Genomic DNA, 19,777 nt, shown 5'->3' on the forward strand with positions numbered 1-19,777 from the left:
ACGTTTACGGCATGGTGGTTGGCGGACTTACCGCCCCATTCCGAGATTGGTGGGGCGGTAAATCCCCAATCCCCATTTACCCTTCCCCATTCCCATTTTTGCCCCATAGGGCATAATGGGAGTGGGGAAGGCGTTAATTACGCCACCGTTAATTACGGTGGCGTAATTAACATCAAGGTCCCTTAGCGCCATGGATTTTAACACCTGCTAAAAGCAGGTGTTAAAACCTCCATGGCGCTAAGGGACCTCGGAATCACGCGGTAAGGGTTGGCGCTGTTTACGCCGCCGTAAACCCCTTACCGCTTGAGTCGTAATGAGGCCCAATGTGTTGTTTTATCGTAACAGATAAACGTGCAATTTACACATGGTAACAGTTATGCATACATCAGGTTTTGCAATGAGTAATGGCACATTTAAAAATAGAATAACCTGTACCCAGTCTTACCATCCGTCCTTGAAAGTGAGGAACTTGGCAAGAGATACACTTTGAGGAAAGAGATAACAAAATAGCAATGGCATTCATATAATTGTGAAATTACATGCACATTTAACATCGACAGCACCTAAAATGAAATGACCTATCTCCCTGACTAACTGACCGACAGTCAATCCAACAACCCCTCACTTTAGACTAATATTTACCCAGATGTGCTGGTGATATTTCTGGCTCAGCTGAACATGGGAATCCCTATTGGTCTTTTTTCACCTGTCTCACTTAGGGTTGGCCACTCAGATAAGGACTGCTAAGGCACCAGGCAGCTTACCAGCACTGAACCCTGTTCTCCAGTCAGCCCCCGTTCCACTGTCTCTTCTCAGTGCAGTGTACAAGGATGTCTGATCTGACTACACCCACTCACAGCCTTTTTAATAGCTTCCGCTGTCACCCAATGCAATTCCTCCCCATCTAGATCCACCCACATCACCCGATCTGCTCTGTGTATTTCCCCCATTGAACTAACTGCATTTCTCAACAATAAATGTTACACTTATTTTTCTGCTTCCTTATTCCACAATGCTTCCCCTCAGCAGAGCAGAACTTCATATTTGTTTAACTTACTGCACCAAACTCATTATGCACAAAACTCCATTTTACAAAGCACCATGCATTTTCCAAAACTTTCCAGGTTATTTCCACATAGACTAATCTGCACTATAAGTTATTAAGGGGACATGTTACTGGGGTTGGATTAATGATATTAATATGTTAGTATTAGTTTAATTGCAAATCAGTCAATTGAAATATCAGTCTGAAATAATATGCACTTTTAAGAATGTGCCTTGCATTTTCTGTCCTCCGCCTTATGCATTTGTAACCATGTGCCTTGCGCATTTCTGCATTTCTGTCTGAAACTCACACTACAGCTACATAAGCTACATGTGCACTACCACAATGATAAGCCCCTACCATTCAGAACCCCTGCAATTCAGAGCCCCTACTCCTACACTTCTCATCCAAGTGCTTATTCCCATAGGTGGTATGAATCGTATAAGAGACATCATGGTATTCATATAAGTGTGGCTTTCCCATCTGGTGGTGTTGTTCCTCCAGTGTACCTGCACTGTATGGAAGGTTATAAGTTGCCCCCATACTCAGTAGACAACAAACCATCAGTTTAAGTACTAGCATTTACAAAACGTCTACATTAGTACATAATAAAGAGACAGCTCTGGGTGATGCAAATCAAATCAATATCCAATTTGTGGCACTACCCCATTAGGGACGTTCAAGCTGCAATATATCCGAAGTGATGCTTGTGGACAGCCAAGCACTCATAGTCCACACAATAGTAGAGAAGATCGATTTAGGAAGGGGGTAGATTCTGTTGGTTGTATTTATTCTAACTTCACAAAAGTACCCAATCTCCTTCTCCCCATTGAAATACTACTAGTTTGTGAAGTATTGACTTTATCGTCCCTCGTCTCGGCCATGCCCCGGGCCGATGAGACAATCTGAGATCCCCTCTCTAATGCAGTTCAATTCCTACTATACTCCATAAACCTGTGTTCCCCCCCGTTTTGTTGACAATCGCTTGGTCTATAGCTACTTTGGCTGATGCCCTGCCTGCCTAACCCAAGCACCAATTTACCCTTATGCACCTCTGTGGTCGGCCCCCAACTTTTTTTTAAGAACAGGCTTCATCACAGGATGTGTCCATTTGTCCATAGGCCCCGCAAAGTAACTTTCTGCTTTGTACCTTCCCCCTTGTATTTAGAAAAAAGTGTTTGACCTACTAATAGGCACCGGAATGTTAAGGATTTCAATTAGGCACACACCCAGTTCTCACCTAGCATGTAGTGTGCAATGAAATACTTATTTTATTTGTGTCTATAAGTTCAATATTCTGACTGATATACCACTCATATCACACCCGTCTCAAAATACCCCCCAGGTCACACTGAACCAGGAATCAGGCTAGTTTGTAAAGGTAAATATTTATTTATGTATTTTATATGCAAATCACACATACATTTTAATACATAGATATATGGTTCTAGCAATCACCAAGAGATGACAACACAATTCAAAATAAGTTAAGCAATTGAATTCATTTATGATAATGCAGAAGGTAAAACACAGCAAAAAAACTGTTTTTGTTTGTGTGCAGATAGCGTTTAGGTTAATATTTCTCCCTGCACAGTTCTGAAGGTACAACTGAGCAATCCTACACAGATGCCAGTAATCAGCAGGTATTCAGGAATGAAAGACAATGTCTAGAGTGTAAAAAGCAAACTTTCCTCCACAAACAAGAGAGAAAACCGTTCTTGGAATTAGACACTTTTAAACTGACATGTGAAAATGGCTTTGTGTAATTATGCAAAAGGGTGCAAAATGCTTAAATGGATAAAAATCTTAGCAAAGCAACACTAAACAGGTCCTGACACATAAGCTACAATATAAACAACAGTACACATTTTAGATCAGTATGGGATTTGAGAATCACTTTGAATGGGAAAAGACACGTGTAAACTTTGGAAAACTGTAAATTTGTGGCAACATTTCACTATCCGATATTTGGAAAAAAACGGGCCAAATACATTTTGGTGATGGCTGTAGCTAAAGGTCTTAGGTATCAGTGAGAGTTGACATTTTGTTTCTATCTATAAACTTGAAGAAGTTATGGAGGTTTTAGTGAGAGGCGTTTTTGCAAAATAGGTGCAAAAATGAAAACAGAAATTCGGTTTTAAAAATGACAGATTGGTTTGATCACACTATATTATGACTATGAAAAAGAGAATGCCACACATGAATCTTCACAGTTCCGTGGCCAGCGTAACCCTTCACGTGGTGAATACTCGATTCCTTTCTGGGATCTACTTTAGTTACTCAAAATCACTAATGATTTATGGTTTTGTAAAACAAATTAGAAAAATCAGCGCAAGCATGGTTTTGACAGTACTAGGGTTCTGAAGTTAAAGATGGAATGGGTTGAGATTGGAATAAGACAACGCGAATATACTATGAGTCACTGTTCTTCCTATTAACAATTACAGTCCCTTGTGATTAAAATGGACCGTCAAGGTTCTGGTCATGGATCGGGTCAGGTCTACTGGCAGCGGGGCACTTCTGGAGGGATTGCATCAGCGGTGCGGTTCTGTTCAATTTTGGACTGCACCTCAGACTGGATTTGGATGGGCCTTTCTGGTCACTGGACAAGGTAGATAGCAGGTTGCAAGTTTCAGCGGGCCAGCATTGATGGTAGCAAGCCAGACTGAATCAGAATTAAGTTTTGGGATGGTTGAATATGGGACTAGCTAAAAAGAGTTCAGCACTAGTAAGGCCTGGACTCTGCAAAGAAATCTGGAATCAGCTGCAAGATGAAGAGTTCTGGACAAGATGAAGAAGTCAGGAACAAAACGCTGTGCAGAAATCTGGATGTGTTCTGGAAGCAGTCTGTCCCTATGTTAGTTGAAGTTCCTATATTTATACTATCAAATGACATCACCAAGTTTATGGTGTGAGCAGAATTTCAAAACACACCCCCTGTGTGTGAGTGCCCACAGGCACTTGCCTTGTCCTGGTTGGCAGTCAGAACAGAGCTGTCATCTTAATGATGCGATTTAGGAACTCCAACATTGATTTTGACCAAAACATCCTTAAGCCGGCCCACCACCAAAGGCACACTGCCTAAGGCTTCCTCCTGTCGTGAGCCTGGAGGATCATCAGCTGCCTCACCCCAGCCGGAGCTGGAGTTCCCTTCCACCACTGCAGGAGCAGTGCCCAGCCAGGAGGCTTGCCCCCATCTCAAGGTAGGCCATCTGCCTCATGCCACAGCCCCCTGATGTCCGCTGCACCTTTTGGAAAAAATCAATTTTAAATATCTGGAGCCCCTCCATAATTCGCCAGCACACACAATTTGTGCTTAATGCCACTCGTTTTTCACCAGGCTTGCCTCCAATACTCGGGAGTGCAATTGCAGCCATTAACTACCACGAGCACTATAGCCATTTAAAAATGGCTGCCTGCAACCTTTGTCAGTAGTTTCCACTCGAGAAAACACACCAGGCTCAGATCCGCATCCTGATTCGCCTGGAGTCCCTATTTCCTGGCCAATAGCAAGCCGGCAGGCCCTTAAGCCGGCCCACCACCAAAGGCACACTGCCTAAGGCTTCCTCCTGTCGTGAGCCTGTCAGGAGCCGGAAAGTGGCGAGTGCCAGAGCCCCTTCTCCTCCTGGGACCCACTTGTAACATCTTGTTCTTGCATACTCATATATTAGGGTAAGCAGCTCACCAGTGTTTTGGTCAAACCTTCATTGCAACCATTGTTGTGCTGTTTATTCTGTCAGATTGATACTCACATTGCTGCAAGGAACTATTTAAAAGGTGAACCCTGTTTGCACATGCATTTTTGACCTAATTTGAATTCTGAATCTAGGTGAACCCTGTTTGCACATGCATTATTGCCCTAATTTGAATTCTAAATCTAGGTGAACCCTGTTTGCACATGCATTCTTGCCCTAATTTGAATTCTGAATCTAGGTGAACCCTGTTTGCACATGCATTCTTGCCATAATTTGAATTCTGAATCTAGGTGAACCCTGTTTGCACATGCATTCTTGCCCTAATTTGAATTCTGAATCTAGGTGAACCCTGTTTGCACATGCATTCTTGCCCTAATTTGAATTCAGAATCTAGGTGAACTCTGTTTGCACATGCATTTTTGCCCTAATTTGAATTCTGAATCTAGGTGAACCCTGTTTGCACATGTATTTTTGCCCTAATTTGAATTCTGAATCTAGGTGAACCCTGTTTGCATATGCCTCCTCTAGCTTAGCGTAAACTCTAAACCTAGGTGAACCCCCTGCTCAACTGTATCTGCTTTCACATGCATTCTTAGCCATAGCGTGAATTCTGAATCCTGCATCTAGGTGAACCACCCCCTACTCAACCGTATCTGCTTACACATGCATCCCTAACCATTGCGCGAACTCTGAATCCAGGCGAACCCCTTTTGCTCAATCACATATGTACTTGCTATCACACTCACCCCTGCCTATTTTAGTAACTGTCTTGCAAGTGCCTGTATCTGCCCACTAGCCACCAGCCCACCTATTCTTGCCTGCTTCCTGCACCCTGCAAACTTGCATCTAGCGTGCCTGTTTTAGTAATGTGCGCTTAGGTTCCTTGACCTACACTAGCCCACTATTATATATCTACCACTACTCTACACAGTTCTACTCAGAACCATCCTCCACTTGACCACCATTGGCCAGAATTGGATGACCACCCTTCACAACATGAACCTAGTTCAACCACAGAATCAGCTACATTATGGTAATGTACCCCCGGAGCAAACCAACATGGCCATTAAACCATGCAGCCTCCAACAGCGTAACCTTAGACTCCGCGCCAGACTCCCAAGAATGTATGACCCTTTAGCCAATGCCCAACCCGCCTCTAATCACAACAAGCACACCCTGCTTACCACCAACAATCCACTACACATAACCAACACCGGCCAACACCTACTACAACTCAACAGTCGAATCTTTAGAGATTCCTCCTCCCCTAAATGCCAACACAAAGCCCCTTCTGCCCCACCCGCCCTACCTGGAATAAAAGGCACCTTGTTAAACGCCCGCTCTATGGTAGCCCATGCCACCGAAATAGCGGATACAATCCAAAATGAGAACTTGGATTTCTTGGCCATCACGGAATCCTGGCTCCATCCCGCAGCAGGACCAGCCATTATGTTAGCTATCCCAGACAATTACACTCTTATACGCATGGATCGCACCACGTCTAGAGGTGGCGGCCTGGCTATAATTGTCAAAAACAACCTAACCCTAAGACTCTCCTCACCCTATAAAATCAATTCAAGCGAATCCCTCACAGCTACGCTCACCATTGCCAACAATCAAACCATCATTATTCACCTGATTTATCGACCACCAGGCCCCATAGGCTCCTTTGAGGAAAACCTCACGAACCTATTATCTGACAATTTAAAAAACTCCACTCAAAGCCTCATCATAGGCGACTTCAACCTTGGATTCAATGACCCACGTGACCCCAATGCCATACAAATTAACAACACCCTGGAGGAACTAGGATTCTCCCAAAAGATCACAGATCCCACACATATCAAAGGAAGGACCCTTGACTGGATTACCGAACATAACTGCCCAACTACTATCATCTCTATAATGCCTCAGCTATGGTCCGACCACTACATGGTATCCTTTACCTTAGAAGCCACCACACTTATGAACAACAGTACCCTAGCCCCCACTGCACCTACTAGAAACAAAAAAAATATTACCCCTGAAAATCTTATCCCCCTCATTCTCCCCACCTTAAATTCAATTTCAGATCAGTCTGACCCAGCCTCCATGGTAGAAAAATACAATGAAGTGATGCTCGCCTCTCTGGACACTATCGCACCATTGAAAATTAGGAAGAGCAAACCCCGCCAACACCTAAATACCTGGTTCACACCCTTACTGAAAGACATCAGACAAAAGAAACGCCTATGTGAAAAAACCTGGAGATCAGACCCCTCAGACACCAACAAAAACAACCTGAAGAAATTAGCCACCTCTACAAAAAAGAAATCATCTTAGCGAAACAAACTTCCTACAACACCCGTATCACTCAAGCCAAATCCAACACAAAAGAATTGTTCGCCATCCTGAAGGAAGTAGAATCCCCCAGCCAAGTGCCCGACTCCTGCCTCAAGGACAAGAACTGGTGCACAGGCATACAAAATGCCCTTGCCAACAAAATAACAATGCTTCAGGTGAAGATCAACAACAAAAAAAGCGTCCATAACTGCCCCAAACACTGTTAACATAGGCCCCCCTCCAAGGCTACCACGAACCCATTACCGACTCTGAAACCTCTGGACACCCCCCCCCTTCTACTTTCGCAAAGTCTCCACCAAAGAAGTCGAGAAAGTCATCCTCACCCTCAAACCCTCTAATTGCCAGGGCGACCCATGTCCAGCCCAAATCATAAAAGACGCCTCCCGTGAACTCTCACCCTTCATTACTAAACTTATAAATGCCTCTTTCACATTGCCTTCTGTAATTGTATACTAGAATAGAAGCTCAGCCTCCCAAAGACTGAAGCAAATAATCCTAAATACTATTACTTGATTGTATAACGGGCAGCATTGACTTAGGCAACTTTTGTAAGTTAAATGCACATTAGCATTTTATTTTTAAAGAACGCAGACTGCACTTGTTATGTTGGGAAGGACTGACTAAACAGTTGTTTTATCCTTGTAGCAGCACTCTGAGTCACTGAACTCACCTTGTACTGATAGTGCATTTCAGGCATCCCTTGCCGACGTAGGTACATCAACTCGCACAGCCACGGAACTACAGTTCCCAGAGTGCCTACACGTCCATTTCTAGAAATGTCTGGCGCTTCTGCGCCGGCGCTTCTGCAGAGAAGCCAGTCTACGCCGGTCTATGGCGTCCCACGGCACACGGCTGAAATCGCTGCCGGATTTTAAACACTGGCACTGCCAGCCAAATTACAGGTATGGGCTACCCCATTTTCAATGACCTCTTGTCTCAAGCTGTTATACTACAGCAGCAAGGCATGGTCCAGGAATTTCTTAGACATAGGCCCGAGCCCCTCCAACAAAATGTAACACAGACTAAAAGTATACCACCTAAAGCTGACAAACATACTGAAATAACTCGTGAGATAACCAATAATGCGAATATAAAAATTGCACTATTAAACACCAGGTCTATGACCAAACATGCACAAGAAATTCACGACTACATTATTGATGAAAACTTAGACATATTATGTTTAACGGAAACATGGCTACAAGAACCTGTTGGACCCATTATTGATACTGCTATACCACCAGACTACAACATCTATCTGAAAAACAGAGAATCCGGAAAGGGCGGAGGAGTGGCAATCATCGCAAGAAACTCCATTAAGCTTTTTGCCACCCCGATTCAGTGTTCAGGATGTGAAGTTATTCACCTCAAACTGACTCCCACCCAAAATAACTGTATAAACATTATAACTTTATACAGACCCCCATCTCTAACTTCAGAATTTAATGATGAAATCGTGAGCATCCTAAATGACCTCAAATCCATCAATACTGAAACTATAGTGATGGGCGATATAAATAGATGGAGGGGAAATCAACATGATCAGCAAGCCTTAACTCTAGAAGAGGACCTACAAAATATTGATTTTACCATCCTTAACAAAGGCCCAACGGCTATTACAGGGAACCAGTTGGACTGGATTGTCACAAACAGCTCTAAAGTAACCATGCTTGGCACCTCTCCATGCATTTGGTCAGATCATTTCAAAATTGAAATTTCTCTGACTCTGAATTTTTTTAGCGGAATTTAAAAAAAATCACTGGCAGCATGCTCTCAGAAGAAATGCTGGAAATTATGAACAACACCAATGATGATGACTCATGTGAATACTTAATATCAACATACAATCATGGTATGACAAAATTATTAGACCTCCATGCCCCCCTAAAAAATAAAAAAGTCCGAGCCAACACTAACCATCAAAAATGGTTTAATGCGGAAGCTATCGAACTCAAGAAGGGGAAAAGGAATCTTGAGAGGAGATGGCTTAAATAACCGTCTGAAACTAATAAAGCAAATTGGAAGGATGCAGACCGCATCTATAAAGCCAAAATTATAGATTTGAAGAAAAATCAGTACAATAACATCATTAGTACTGTGTCAAACTCCACTGGAAAGCTCTTCCAGATCCTAAAATCATTGGACAAACCTACCACTCTCACTCCACCCTTCCAACCAACTGAAATGGATTGCGCAAAATCCAAACCGCATTTCATAATAAAATTGTCAAAGCCAGAGAAAACATCATAAACTGCCAGACTACAAATACCTCATTTGACACCAACCTTCTAGAGAATAAGACCAAATCAGGAAACCCTAAATTTCATTTCAGGCCCATCACTCTTGATGAAATGATAAAAACACTGTCCGGCATGAGATGTACGTCATGTTTGGAAAATGTTTTATCTCCAAAACTTATCTTGGACAGCATAACTATCGTTTCCCCCTTCTTTACAAGAATGGTTAACGCTTCCTTTAGGGATTTAACAGTACCAAACATCATTAAAACTGTCACGGTCACCCCCCTGCCAAAGAAACCAGACCTAAACCAGCAAGACCCAGCCAATCTTAGACCTATAACCAACTACAATTCTCTGCTGAAAATATTGGATAAAGTGGCTACAGAACAACTTCAGAGCTATGCGGATGAAAATAATTTATTACATCCGCAGCAGTCCGGATTTATATCCAGCCATAGTACGGAATCTGCTCTGCTGGATCTTCAGACAGAAATGCTTTCAATATTAGATAAAGGCAAATCAGGTCTTCTGATATTGCTGGCCCTCTCGGCAGCATTTGACTTGCTGGACCACACAAAACTCTGAGAAGCCCTAGAAAATTCTGGAAATTGCTCATCAGGGGCAACTGATTGGATAGCTTCATTTCTCCAGATAGACAATCGAGGATTGTCTGGGGAGATAAAACATCTAATACCAAACCAGTAAACTGTGGCGTCCCACAAGGAGCCAGTTTCTCCCCACTTCTTTTTAATCTTTACATGCACTGTCTTTGTATCATGCTCTCCCAAATGGGTATATTCTTTACGAACTTTGCGGATGATACCCAGCTGGTTTTCAAACTTGGTGGGGACTATGACAAAGACAGTGACATGCTTTCATCCTTATACAACATCATAGAATGCTGGATGAAAGCAAACTGGATGTGTTTGAACGGCTCCAAGACCGAGCTCACGATATTCGGTTCCACACAGGCTGGAAAAAAACTGAGCCCACTCTACTCCTCATTTTCTATTAAAAACACCCAAATACCAATCTCAGAAAAAGTGAAGACTTTAGGAGTTTACCTTCAAGCTTCACTGGGTGCTGAAGCACATACAGTTTACCTAAAGAAAAATTGTCAATACCATCAGATATTACTAAAAAAAAACAGACCTTTGTTAGACCGAAAGAATAGCACAACCATCGCTAGAGCCACCATAGTATCCAAATTGGATTATGGTAATGCCCTACTTCTGGGAGCAAATAGCAACTGCGTAAAAAAATGTCAGGTGATTCAAAATAATGCCATCAGGACCATCACAGGAAGAACTAGGAGGGAACACATCACTGGCGAAAGGAAGGCCCTACACTGGTTGGCCATGAAAGAAAGAATCACATTTAAATCTCTCACGATGGTACACCGTTGCTTATACGGAAATGCTCCAGCTTACCTTAAGAAACCTTTCAACTGGTACGCACCAACTAGGCAGCTCAGATCCTCTAATACAGGCCAATTGCAAACCTTCACAACAAAAAAGCAGCATGGACTTGGAAAAGCTTTTCCGACTTTAAGTATAAAAAAATTGAACGAACTTCCCACCTCAATGAAGCTCGAGTCCAATTACATTTCCTTCCGCAAAAAATTGAAAACACTACTTTTCAATTAAATTTGCAAATAGGCTAAATCTCCTGAGGAAATCGGCCATCTCTCTTGTGTCCTGTTTTCACTATCTGTTGTCCTGTCTTTCTGTCAGCCCTCCGATGCCCGTGGGTTTACAGCGCTTTATAAACAAATACATAAATAAATAAATAAATCAGGTACCATGCCAGCAACCTGAAACATTCCTGGGTCCTCCCCCTCTTCAAAAAGCAAACCTTGGACCCCTCCATCCCAACTAATCACCGCCCCATAACCACTGTGCCGTTCCTACTGAAAATCCTAAACAAAGTAGCCTACCAGCAAATTCAGCACCACCTGGAACTAAACCACCTCCTAGGAGTCTGACAGTCTGGCTTCAGACCACAGCATGGCACCGAGGCACCGAGACTGCACTCCTAGACCTTATGGCACAAATAGACACACTAAGAGATAAAGGCACAACTTCACTCTTACTACTCCTTGACCTCTCTGCCGCATTTGATCTGGTAGACCATGCAATACTATGCAATCATCTGGTCATGGCAGCCTGCTTCTCCCAGGAAGCAGTCACATGGATCCAGTCTTTCTTAGATAACAGGACAATGCGAGGCTTCTCTCCTCTAGCAGCTGCTGACCCCGCACCCATTACTTGTGGCATACCCCAAGGATCCTGCGTATCTCCCACCCTCTACACTATCTTCACAAAGCCCCTTTTCGATGATCTAGACGTCTTGGTATCACCTACACCAACTATGCAGATGATACACATATCCTCATCCTATTGATGGGAGATTATGACAAGGATTTGGCCTTTGCGAAAAGAGTCTACCTCATCATCCAGGCATAGATGGCCGCCCACGGTCTATGCCTGAATGACAAAACTGAACTCCTCATTCAAGGCACTTCTTCCAATATCAAAAAACTGGGCCCCAACTATGACTCCTTCATAATTGACAATAACATTATTACTGTAGCCACAGTAGTTAAAACCCTCGGTTTTTATATAGACTCCTCGCTTACCTTTGGTAAACAAGTGCATTCCATGGCTTCAGCCACCTCCTCACCTGCAAGCTAATTAGAGCAACCAAGCCCTTCCTCTCACCTAATAATTGCGTCATTCTAGCAAGGGCATTAATCCTGTCGAAACTAGATTACTGCAACGCCCTCTACATAGGCAGTAACAAACACATCACCTCCAAAATTCAGACACTTCAAAATAATGCCCTGAGAGCCGCCCTAAACTTCCCTAAAAATGCACACATATCAGACCTTAGGAGATCTACCAACTGGCTCTCCACTAAAGACAAAATCCTCCTCAAAACAGCCTTCCTTACACACAAATGCCTCAACCATGCATCCCCGCAATACCTAATAGACAGATTCACCAGACAAACAGCCTCTCGCCCCTTACGAAAAGCTAACTCTAACCTTTTGTTAGTACCCAGATTCCAACTTACTAAATCTGGCGGGAGTAGCTTTGCTGTTAAAGCGGCACAACTGTGGAACTCCCTTCCAACTGCTCTAAGGGAAGATCTCCCGTACCAGCAATTCAGATCCAATCTGATCCAATGGCTAAAAGATCATGATCCCTAACTTCGCCCAACTGTCATTTGGGATCTCATGTATATTTTGTATATTTGCTCTGCTCTATTTATCTGTCACATCTGCATTATTGTAAACTCACTGTACATACTTCTGTGATTTGTTGACACTACATGTCTACAGCATTGTAACCGTAGCTGTACCCTGTTTATTTGTAGCATGTAACCTAAGTTGAACAACCCTCTTTCTGCCTTCGCGCCCGAATACCCTTGGGTCTGGTGCGCAATATAAATAAACAAACAAACAAACATAACTTTTGCACAAATGTACATTTCTAAAATGATGTCTCCTAATAAAATGGGACACATACATTTCATATTTGATGGGCTATATTCACATTCAATCCCCATCTCTATGCGAGCTGTCTTTGTCATTCTATGGAATTTTGAGAATTATACATACAATCTTAGGCTTGCAACATTAATAGTTCTGCTACAATGAGGTTTATTTCGTAACTTTGGTTCCTTAAGTGGTACAGGTTTCATCACGTCTTCAAAGGAAAAGCCTGAAATTAGGTTAACATCTACCCATTTTCAGATGTATCCTTCTTTAGGTTGCACAGTTAAAGAGTGTCAAGCTTAACCACAAATAAAGGTTTAAACATCAAAAAGTTCCAGCAGTTTTTTGTCTCTCCTTTCAACAAACAACAGCTGTCAGATCCCTTTGATCAGGGTGGGGTGTAGAGGGAAGCATCCTGTCCACCCCCAGCAGAGGTCAATTCTCAGCCTTTCCTTGGTTCTTGGCTCAGCCAAAAGACGAATGTCTAATGAAGTCTATTGTGCTCCATATGTGGGAACCTTTAGGGCTTCCTGTATCAAGAGAGTGCCAACTGAAGTGTCAAGCCTTCCCAGGCTAGGCACTGTCCAATCAGAATTAAGCAGTTACTTCCACTGGGTTACTGTAATATTCACCTACAATCTTTTATTGAAAAGATATAAAATGAAAAGAGTTTATAATGGATTTTTACATTTGAAATGAATTAAGCCCTTCACAGAAAAAAATGCTTTAAACAGGTGAATTTTTCACGTGTTCAGGAAAAAGAAACTGTTTTAAACTGGGTTTGACAGCTAATTTTCATAAGCAGCTGTCAGTCAGTGAGGCCCGCTCTTCTCTGACTACCTGGAGAATCTATGATTTCAGAACACTTTTCCTATCAATAATTCACTGGGAAAATGACTGAATTTAGCACCAAAACGGCACTTTTAAGGTTGCCATTGATTAGGAAGCTGTATTTAAGGGTATCTTCAGATTTTAGCACACTTTGGCGGCCTTGCTTCATGTGACAGGTAACAGCACCACTGGCATTCTCCTGCAGGGAGTTCTGTTTTGACATCAACTTTGCCTGTTTGTGGCAGGGTGTGCAGCCTTTTGTGTTTTATGAACCATGCACAGTTTTGCAGATTTGGCGCGCACAGGGTTAGTGCCTCCATTTTTGGCTGTTTTCTTTCCCCATTGGCAAAGGGGTGTAGTAGGTTGCATTGGCATGGGTTGAAATATCCCACAGGATTATCTGGCAGACCCGCAACTGGCACTCCTTTAGTCACAGTCTCCAGCATAAGTTGATTTTCACCCACTGGGCCAGTTACACAAGACACCCCCTGTGTCTCCATCTGTTTATTGGCAAGGGGAATATTTTTCATCCTTGTGATTTTTGAGCACATAGTGATTCCAAGGCATTGTTCTCATTCCCTGCAGCTATATTAACAGAGTCCTGGAAAATTAAGGAGGAAAGCGATCCAGCTGGGGAAGTTAAATTCCCCTCACCAAGATCACTAGCTACTGTACCCCGTCCTCCAAAAATGAGTTACTTAGAAGTTACTTAGAAGTTTGTCAGCCTCTGTTGCCATTCGTTTGTGTGAGCCTTCCAGAGCCGTTTGTTTGCCCCTCGTACCAAGCAGGTAGGCCGAAAATGTGTCAGTGTTGTCCAAAACCATAAACACCATCTTGGTAGTAATTGATGTCGGCTCATTCTGCTCCGTAGCCAATGATGAGCAAAGAACAAATTATGCCTCTACTAAGCAGGGGAGTAAGGGCCCCATTGATGGTGTGTAAGTCACTCGAGACACCAGTGCCATAATTAGCCTCCCCAGTGGTCTGAAGGTTGACTGATAAAACATTCAAATTCGGGCTACTGGATAGGTTCCACCGAGAGATGTATCAAAGACAGCTATTGGGAGTCATTGTGAATTACATTTCAGATTCCTATACAATGTAAGCAGAGAGCAATCATTGTCCAGTGACTGCTAGGCTCTTATTTATCCATTTCTACAGTCAAACCTGCCCCGTATTATTAGCGGTACTGGAAATGCACCAAAATGTCGACCTCGTAACTGCGACTATGCAGTTACGATGACTTTGGTGCATTTCCATTTACTGACTCCCATTACTGTGCCCAAGAAGAGCAGGGTTTGTGGGGGTGGCCCCCGCTCTGCCTGGGGGCAGTAATGGGAGTCAGGTGTTGCCGAGGTGTCCCCCACTTACCATTGTGGTAAGTGGGGGACAAGACATTTTTTAAAAAGCACCCTGGCCCATCAGCTCCGACGCACATCAGTGGGAGGAAAGGACGCTGCGGGGATAGCGGGGAGTCGGCAGCACACATAGAAGTGTGCCACCATAAAGGTAATAAGTGAGGTGGGAGTTCAGGTAGGGGAATGCGAGGTGTCGGATTTGTGGTACCATCTTTTGGGCCCACAAGCTACTTGTAAAACATTGGCTCTCCAATCCCGCCGTGCTAACACAATTATGGTCATATTACTTAGTTATCAGATGAACCTTGTGTTGACTAATTGCAGGGAAATACCCAGAGATCATTGTCTTTGGGAAACACAAACGTCATCCCCTGGTCCTTTTTACCCTTTTTTGCTTTGGAGGCCTATTTCAAGCCTTTGCAAGAGTTCAATGGGCTCTGTCCCCGTTTTTCAAGCCTAGTCGCTTTGCTACGTTGCCCCATTCTGCATAGTGTCTTAGGTTTCAAACCGAAAGGGGAGGGGGACAAGGATTTACAGCATTATCCCAGCTGGCACTAGAAAGCAAACTCAGCCGGGGTTAGTACACCTTGGACAGAAACCCGCTCCCTCAGACACCCAAACTTGCAGCCTCGCTCCACCAGTAAATGCTATAATATAGTGGCTGCCTCTACAATCCCCAAGTGGTTGTCACGGGAGACAGACTGCAATTACTGCATTTAGTAGTTTCAAAACACTCAGCCTCTTAATTGCTCAAAACAGGTGTCAGAGTTAATCAGCATGAGGTCCAGCTGGCTGCTCACCGTACTGCACACGAAGGGGAGCAGAGAAACAGGTCTCCAAGTTAGATGTAGCAGCTCACCGTCCCACAGCCTCCAACATCCACTTCCATTTCTTTTACTTCTTTTACATAGCGCAGGTAGGATAGCGTTGGTGGTATCCGTCCATGCTGCCTAATCATTCACCGCTTACTTGGCTTGAAGTGCCTGAGATGATTAGATGAAAGCACCTTGTGGCATCAAGCCGCACCATGCAGCGGACAGCAATAGATTCAAAGTACGGCCGTTTCCGACACCAAATTTGCAAAAGCAAGCTTTCGAGACCAGGCTGCCAGGCTGCCGCTCCTCACGCAAGTTTGGTGCAAATCCACCCAGCATTTTAGGCTGTATTTCGGTGGTAGAGGAGAAATACAGAGCAGAATTAGGCACATATATATCATTTGGTGGTGGAGTAGAATGCCAAGATTATTAAGCACGCATGCCCTTTTTTGGTTGGAGAATAATACCAAAAGAGTATTAGGTATATATATCTTTTTTGGGCTCATAAAATGGCCAAAGAAGCGTTAATGCGGCTTATCTTTAGCAGTCAGTAAAGCCAAAGCAGAATTAGGTACCACTGGCTTTTGCAAGTGTCAGAGAAGGTCAATGTAGATTTAGACACCAAAGTCTTTTTTTGCAGAGGAGAAGGCCGTATTAGTGATAGGCACACCTAGGTTTTGTTGTTGGGGAGAAGGCTAACGCAGTGTGGAGGCATACAAGTATTTTGTTGGTGGTGCCAAAGTAGGTTTAGATACACATCCTTTCTTTGGTGGAAAAGGTCAAAGTACTGTGAAGCACCCATATCTCTTGTTGATATAGGAGAAGCCTTAACATGTTTGGGCCTATGTTGTGGAAGGCGGAAGCAGTGTGGGCATGTGTATCTTTTGTCGAGGAGAAGGCCAAGACAGTATTAGCCACACCTCACTTTTGTTGGTCGAGCATGCAAAGCAGTGTCCGGCAGATATTCCATTTGTTGGAAAAGAAGACCAAATAAACCTTAGGTACACATGTATTCTGTTGGCAGAGTAGACGGTAAACACAGATTCAGGTAACATTTTTTGACTGAGAATGCAAAAAAACATGTTGAACTCGGGTATCGTGTGTTGTAAGAGAAGACCATAGCACAATTACAAAAATGTTTCTTTTGTTGGCAGCGAAGTTGGTGACATTATTGGTAGCTAAACACATATTTTATTGGTTGTGAAGAAAGCATAAGAACTACTAGGCACATGCGTCTTTTCTTGGCGAAGGAGAAAGGCAAGCAGTATTATTTCCAAATGTCTTGTGTTGGCACAGAAGGAACACAGGTTTTACCAGTGGATGAGAAGGCCAACAAAGATTTGAGTACACATGTCTTTTGTTGGTACAAAAGAACAAAGCAGTGTTAGGCACATCTTTATTTTTCTGCCTGAGGAGAGTAAAACGCAGGGTTAGACACACCGGTCTTCATTGGGCGAGGAGAAAGGTAAAGAGCAGTATTACCTAAGCATGTATATTTTTGACGCAGAGGCAAAGCAGTGTTAGGCAAGTGTGATTTATGTGTTGGCTGGGAAGAAGACCACATCAGTGTTAGACGTAGGTGTGAATGTTCAAATGTGTGGGACCTCTTGTACTGACAATAAGTACAGCAAATTAATCTGTTCTTTCAGATGGTTCCACTTATGAGGGTCTGCAAGCATGCTTTAGCTAGCTGTACCATTCATAGAGGAGAACAAACTATTTACAAATAAGTCTGGTCCAATCCACATGGATAGCAGTTAAGCACCGACATGTTAGGCAATCATGCTCTCTACAAGAGTACCAACAGCAGCCACGGCACATTTCGCCCTTGTCACGCATCAGCAGTGAGGTCATCCTGTGTCTTTCAAGGGCGCAGACAGCAAGTGGTCTACGTCAGGAGGATCCTTCTAATTTAGGGCAAAACCATAGGTGCTCCAAATTTGTAAAATTGTGGGAGCTTATCCACTAAGAACGAACATGGCAACATTAACCAATCTCTGGGCTGGCTTACCAACAGCAATCTCAGACAAGTGCTTCCACCATGTTGGGCTCCATAAGTGAGTGGACACTGTGTCTCGCCTAGGTACAATGAGCAGGTGTCCATCTCTGGATTACCCTTGTAGATTTCAGTGATACCCGAAGCACTCCGAATTTGAAGATTTGTGAGAGCCCGTCTGGTGAAAATGAATACCTGTTCTCTGGGATGGATCCCACTCACGATGTTCCTCGGTGTGTTTTTGTTAGTGATAGAGAAGGTAGCGATAGAAGAGTGAGGCACAAGTGTGTTTTTGTTGGTGGTGCAGAAATCCAAAGCAATATTAGTCACACATGTCTTTTATTGCTGAGAAAGAAACCCCAAACAGTGTTAGTCATGAATGTCTTTTGTTAGTGGATGGCATGGCCCAAGCATTGTTAGGCACAAATATATGTTTGTTGGCGGAGGACAGGGTCACATACTTTTTCTTTCATTGTCAGATAAGCCCAACACAGTGTTTAGGCACACATGTCTTTTAGTCGTGGAAGAGTCCAGGCAAAGTCAGTCACCACTGTCTTTTGTGAGTGGAGGTAAAGTAATGTTAGGCACATGTTGTATTTGAGAGTGGAGAAGCCAAAGCAATATTAAGCGCTCAAATCTTATGTTGATGTAATAAAATACATATGCAGTATCCGGAACTTGTGGCTTTTTGGCATAAGAATACCAAAGCATTATTAATCGTGTGTTTCTTTGGTTGGTAGTGGCGTAGTTGGCCAAAGCAGTGTTACATACATGTGTATTTTTCGAGGAGAAATCATTCATGTCTATATTGGCTCATGGTCCATTGTAAGCCTAGAACAAGGACATAGTAGTATTAGGAACAAGTATGCGTTATGATGTAGAAAAAGGCCCAACCAGTGTTATGTTTTGTTGGCAGAAAAGAAGGCAGAAACGCATTTAGTCACTCAAGTCTTTATTGGCGGCGAAGAAGGCCATGTAAGTGTTACACACAAGTATTTTTATTTGTTGATGGAAAATTCCAAAACAACTTTCGGCACACTTGACCTTTATTGTTGCAGAAGAAGGCCAAAGCAGGATTAAGCGCCCATGTCTTTTGTTAGCAAAAGAAAATGTCAAAACAGAATTAAACACACATTTTGTATTTTTTTTTTTGGTGGACGAAAAACCAAAGAATTATTTTGCACACTCGTCGTTTGTTGGCAGAGGAGAGTGACAAAACAGTCATAGGCGCACATGTTTTTTGAAAGCAGAAGAAAGTGCCAAAACAGTGCTAGACAAACATTTCTTTGTTTGCTGGTCGAGTAGAATGCCAAAGCAGTGTTAGAAGCACGTGTTTTCTGGTGGTGGAGTAGAATGCATTAGCAGTGAGAGGCACTCACCGTTTTTCTGGCCTAGGAGAAGTTCAAAGCAGCATTAACCACTAACGTTTTTTGTTAGTGGAGGAGAGGGCATAAGCAGTGTTAGATACACATGCCATATGTTGGTGTAGAAAATGCCAAATCAGAATTTGGCACATGGTCTTTTGTAAACAGAGTATGTGGTCAAAAAAGTGTTAGGAACACGCTCTTTTGTTGGTGTAATGCCAACACAGTGTGTTCGGCATACATGTGTTTAGTTGGTGGAGGAAAATACCAAAGCAGTGTAAGGAACACATGTCTTTTTGTTGGTGGTGGGGAATGCCAAATCAGTTTTAGAAAAACATGTATGTTTGTGGTGGAGAAGAAAGCCACAGCAGTTATCACTGCCACAATAAGCCCGTCCTATCAGGCTAATGTGGTTTGGAAAAAAGGATTTTGCCCACAATCGTTTCCAGAAATGAATTGCATTACAAGGTAAAGCATATATATATATATATATATATTTTCTTTTCTCCATAACTATATTAACTCTAAACTCTTACATATTATTTCTTTTAAAGCCTGGATGCAGTGTCCACAGGAGCCAATTTTTTGTAC

This window comes from Ambystoma mexicanum, chromosome 6p (genome assembly GCF_040938575.1).
Source record: "Ambystoma mexicanum isolate Mex_15411 chromosome 6p, UKY_AmexF1_1, whole genome shotgun sequence".
NCBI lineage: Eukaryota > Metazoa > Chordata > Amphibia > Caudata > Ambystomatidae > Ambystoma > Ambystoma mexicanum.